Source organism: Eulemur rufifrons, chromosome 6 (assembly GCF_041146395.1).
Source record: "Eulemur rufifrons isolate Redbay chromosome 6, OSU_ERuf_1, whole genome shotgun sequence".
NCBI lineage: Eukaryota > Metazoa > Chordata > Mammalia > Primates > Lemuridae > Eulemur > Eulemur rufifrons.
Window position 1 is genome coordinate 86,605,051 of NC_090988.1, and position 5,827 is coordinate 86,610,877.

Genomic DNA, 5,827 nt, shown 5'->3' on the forward strand with positions numbered 1-5,827 from the left:
GGTTTGTGTCTTGATGTGTCATAATTGTTGTAACTTCAGATCCTTGGATATTCATTGACATTTATTGATTGCTTCTCATGTGCCAAGCAGTGTATGAGACCATGAAAATATAAAGATGGACAAGACAGTGCTCACTCTGCCTTCAAGGAGTTCAGTCTTGATATAATCTTGCAAATAATCTTTAATGTTCATCCTTTACAATTCTTATTTGAATTTATTTTTAGGCGCTACTTGAGTCTTTTGGAAAAAGGATTTGGTTCTTTTTATCAAAGCAGAACATCAGATACTTGCCAAGTCATCATGAAATAAATTATTTCCATCCTTAAGTAGTATGAAAAGCAAGTTGGAACTTCTTAGTTTAACTACCAGCCTTTATCGAAGACTTCCTGAAGTAGCGCCAGGCATGGTTAGGTACATTTGAAATCCAAGGTTTAAGTGGATCAGGACAAGATAACTAAATTTCCTTGGTGATCACATATGGCTTTAAATACCATCTGTATGCTGAGGATTGCCAAATTTGTGTCTCCATTATTTCTTGCCTGGAATTTCACAATAACCTCCTAATTGATCTCCCTGCTATTATAATTAACTCTCCACAATCTGTTCTAAACACAACAGCAAAGAGACATCCACTCTTCTACTTGAAGTTGTTCAATAGTTCCCTGTTTCAAAATAGAACTCAAAACATTACTATGGCTTCAATTTCTGACCTCAGCTGCTATTCTTCCCCTTTATCATTCAGTCCCAGCTAGTTGGCTCCATGCAGGGCAGGGAAAGACAATCCTGCCTTAGAGCCTTTGCACTAGCTGTCCCTCTAGTCATTCTTCCTTATATCCATATATCTGACTCCATCTCTTGCAAATCCTCCAAAATAACCTCAAAGAATCCTGTTTAACATTGCAATGCCCCTTTCTATCCCATCATGACTCCAGATCCCACTTACTGTATGTTCTCTGTAGTATTTACCAACTTCTATGTTGTCTCCCTCTGCTAAAATATAATGTGGCTAAAATGCCCCAAGGTAAGGATTTTTGCATTTTGTTCACTGGTAATCCCAAGGATTTAGAACAGTACTTTGTAGAATACACAGTCAAGCTTTCAACACCTAATAGTCGAAAGCACTGTTTTAAATCTAGGGATAGGCCAGGTGCGGTGGCTCATGCCTGTAATCCCAGCCCTCTGGGAGGCCAAGGCAGGAGGATCACTTGAGGTCAGGAATTTGAGGTTGCTGTGAGCTAGGCTGACACCATGGCACTCTAGCCTGGGCAAGAGTGAGACTCTGTCTCAAAAATAATAATAATAATAATGATAAACTAGGGGATATAGTGGTAAACAAGACAGGCTGTCAATGGAATTTACATTCTATTATGCAAAGCCTGACAAACTTGTACTGCTGAAGCATTCTGATGTGTGAGAGAGCTATAAAGAATGGTCAGAAAAAGCCTCTGAGGAATTAATTTGAGCCGAGACCTGGATGATGATGTATCAAGCCAGCACAGTGAAGATCTCAAGGAAAAGCATTTGAGGTGAAGTCAACAAAACCTTCAGGACACTTGGCTCTTAAGAATGTGCCAGGTTGTGCTAGGGAATGGGCTACCTCTGAGCTGTCAGATTTCTAATCTTGACCTCAGACTCCTAAATTCCTTCTGTACTACAATGATGGACTGCTTTCAGTAACTCAATGCCATGTACTTGTATTGATAACATCAATCAAAGATTGATGTTATCCTATAATTAGTAAAGACATTTAATCAATAAATATCAATCTATCAGAAAAAAATCACTAACCAGCTTATTTTAAATAAGAGTTTTAATAATCATAAATAGAACAGATAAATCTAATCTTATACAAACACCTCCAGAGAATAAAACAAGAGAATGTTCCTGGCGTCATTTTATCAGGATAATACAATCTTGATACCAAAACCAGATAAAGGAGTTAAGAATAAATATTGGAGTATTTTTCCTCTGGAAATCATTGTTCCCTGATCCTGTATATTTATCTGGCTGATCATCCTTCAGATCAGACTGTATTTTACTCATCCTGAAAAGGCTTTTCTCTCAAGCTGTGTGGTGAGTAGAAAACAGCAGGTGAAATTTCATTCTAATAATTGAGTGATGGAAACTAAAGCTTAAACTAACACAAAATGTACCAATAATAATGAAAAAAAAAAACCTAAGAAATTGTAGCTTTATTCCTAGAAGCTGTAAGTTTATTCCCTAAAACTATAAACAAAATCCAGTAATACTCTGGTCATCATAAAGAGTTGATATTAGAAATAAGATCTGAGACAAAGCCTACATAGAATACAATACTACATACAGTTCCAGTTTGTATTCCTCAAAAAATACATAAGTAAAAAAGGAACAGAGGGGCAAATAAAAGATAAGGGAATGGTATTCCTGCTCGGAAAAACTAAAATTTAGCACACTATAAAGTGATGGATAAGAAAAATACACATTCACGAAAGGTTTAAATAGAATGAACTTGATTTTAATCATAAAATCAAGATATTGAAATGGATCTTTGTGAGAGAAAAAGTTAGGGGTAGGGGCAGGTATGACTTTGATAATAATATTTAGAGAATAGTCACAATACAGTTTTCCATAGAAACTGTCCCCCAAATGTATAAACAGCTGAAAGCATTTGGATAAATTAATGGCTGGGAAGTCTGAATCAGGAAAATTCTTTTGAGAATGACTGTCATACTCTCCTCAGAGCAGCCCTGGTGTCATTTTGAGTTAGAATCCTTGGTCTCATCCATAGTAGTCCGCATGCTTCAGACTGCCTGATCTATTTGGCAAACCATTTCTAAATTAAATTGCTTTATGTAGGTACCCTCTACCTCCCCTTAGGAAATACTCTTCACTTTGCATATAGATGTTGGGGAGATGCACATGTACAGCCCTTCCTGCCATAAGCACCCCTCTCCCCACCCCCATTCAAAATTGCTCTTAAGGATTTAACTGTATGTAGTAGGCTGCCAATAATTCCTTCCATTCCTGCTTAAACATACTGTTTCTCCAATAAAGATGAGTTTGTTTCCATTCCCCCCTTGAATCTGGGTTAGCTCTGTTGCTTTCTTTGACCAGGAGAGTGCAGAAATGATGCTTTCCCACTTCTGGGCCTTACCCTCAAGGAGCCTGATTGATAGTTTCTACTTTCATTCTTTCAACACCTGAGAGCCACCCTATAAGAAGCCTATGTAACTACCCTACCTGAGAAAGAAAGGCCCAGCCATTTCATCCACTTAAGCTAAAGCACCAGACATGCAGTGGAGCCATTTGGGGACATTTCAGCCCCATCCAAGTTCCTAGCTGAATACATACAGCCTTATGAGTGACCCCAGCCAACAGCAGGAAGAGCAGAACCACCCAGCTGAGTCCAATCAACACTATGAAAAACAATAAATCATGTTTTAAGGCTTAAAAGTTAAGCCTCTAAGATTTACATTGGTTTTACTATGAAGCAAAAGATAATCAATTTACAGAATTTAAACCAGAATGTTACCTCCTTAGGGCATATTTATACCTTAAGTATTTTCTCTAAGGAATAAGTATAGAAATCCTTTGCAATTTCAGGGAAGGTGGCCAAAGGGAGAAAGTGAATCCAGAAAGATCATTCTATCAATGTCCAATTCCTACCTTCAAGAATTCTGTAATTTAATTTCTAATGATAGTATATCAATTAAAAGACCTATTTGCTAAGATACTTTATGTTGAAAGACCAAATTACATGCAGTTATGGGCTTGTCTATCATTTGTTCAACTAAGAATTGAATCACAATTTGAGATATCAGCAATTTTGCCAACTCTCATCTTGTATTTCTATAGGTATTATCTAAGGGGAAAAGTATAATTATAATGGAAAAAAATCAGATCTTAGAACCATAGAATAAAAAAAGGGTGACAAGTGAACTATCTAGATGTAGAAAATAAGTAGCAACAATTTCATTTAGGTTAGGATTTTTAATTGCTTTATTCACGTAAAATGGGAAAGCTATCTTATGGGGAACTAAAAAAACTGAGTCAACCAATATTTAAGTATAAAATCTCCATGGAAGATTAAAATATATTAATATAGGAAATGTTTCCTGCCCTCAGCTGCTAACAGTCTAGGAAATTAAACAAAAAATTGCAGGAGGACAGGTCCCTGGATGGCCTTGGCTGCCCAGCTCTTCCCTCTCTTGCTTGTAGTTCTCAAGCAGAACATACTGATAAGGAGGAAATGTCTAGAACAACTTGGGTTGTGTCCTCCTTCCTTCTAAAACAGGGTGTTCTGCAATGCTTATACTAAGCGATCCCAGCCATTCCTAGGTTATAAAACCCAGAGCAGAGTGTTTTGGGGGGTCCCTTAGCTGTTGTGCAATGTAGGGCATGTGCAGACAAGACTCCATCTGCCCTGGGAAGCTTTCCTGAGCCTTGGGGTCCAGCTTACCGTGGATCTTAGGTTTCTGTTTATCCTTGCTGACTCTTAGAGTAATACATTTGCTTTGCCTGACTTATTGTGTGAGTGTTCTGTCTCACCAGACTAGATCTAAGAACCTTTCCAAGAGTTACTCAAGAGTTTAGCTGTCCAGTGCTTGCATCGGCAGCACATATACCAAAATTGGAACGATACAGAGAAGATTAGCATGGCCCCTGTGCAAGAATGACATGCAGATTCGTGAAGCATTCCATAGAAAAAAAAAGTTTAGCTGTCCAAAATTTATAAAGTAATATCACAAAGTAGCATGGTATTCATAATCACATTAGTGCTAAATACAGAATTCAGAGGAGGCAAACAGAAGTTCACAGATAATCTCTTGCTTGCCTTGAAGGAATAACTGCCATGTTGAGAGGGCCACATGGCAGAAAATAGTGGGTGGCGTCAGTGTTAATGGCCACAGTCAGCAGCCAGCACTCCTACCACGGCAAAAATCCGAATTCTGCTAAGAACTCAAAGAATGAGCTCGGAAGAGGACCCCCAAGAGCCTCGGATGAGATTGTAGCCTTGATGTGAGACTCTGACCAGAGAACCCAGCCACAAGGAAACTATGAGATACTGCGTTAAGCCGCCAAATTTGTGGCAATTTGTTACACAGCAGCACAAAACTAATACAGGATCCCAAAAGACAAGGCTTATCACCTAGGAGAAATAGAGGAGCTATATAGAAGCTATAATTCTGTCCTTTTACAGGTTAACTTGTGGATGTCAAAGAAATTGCTGATAGCAAAATATGTGATGTTGGGGCTTCTTTCAAATTCTTCACTATTGTTCATTCATTCTCAGGCTAGAATCAGGTAGATCTGAGTTCAAACCGGAATTCTACTACTTATTAGCAATATGATCTGGGCCAAGTTACTTAACTGGCTGAAGCCTTGTAAGTTGTGAAGATTAATTGGAACTCTGAATGTACAGGATTTAGAATGTATTAAGCACTCAAGAAATGATGATGTCTGCTTTATACACAAGCAAGAAAGTTGACCTCTACACCTAAAAATATGATTCTGAGAACAGAGGGACTCCATCATTTGCCAATTCTCTATTTTAAAACTTTAGAAGACTTCCTATTGTCTATGTTTAAAATCCTTAGTATGATATACAAGAACTCTCACAACCTCCCACCGACTTCACTTTTTCACACCTATTGCTTATTTTGCCTGAACAAGCACCTTTGATCCAAGCCTTTTTTTACCTGGTTGGTTGCTCGCTCTCTTCTCTACACATATGCCCTTATACATTCCCATTGTCCTATATTTTAATTAACTTGCTGACATCCCACTATATTGCACCCTGCTCAGTGGTCAGATTTCTGTACCCAGGGTCTATTATAGTACCAAGCAA

At 38.1% G+C, this 5,827-nt stretch overlaps 1 non-coding gene across 1 annotated transcript; it reads left to right on the forward strand.

Annotated features, from left to right (window-relative positions):
* Nucleotides 1–4,579: 4,579 nt before the first annotated feature.
* On the forward strand, nt 4,580–4,686 carry LOC138385533 (U6 spliceosomal RNA). The gene has a single exon (XR_011233766.1). It is a non-coding gene; the product is annotated as a U6 spliceosomal RNA (small nuclear RNA).
* The last annotated feature ends 1,141 nt before the right edge of the window (nt 4,687–5,827 follow it).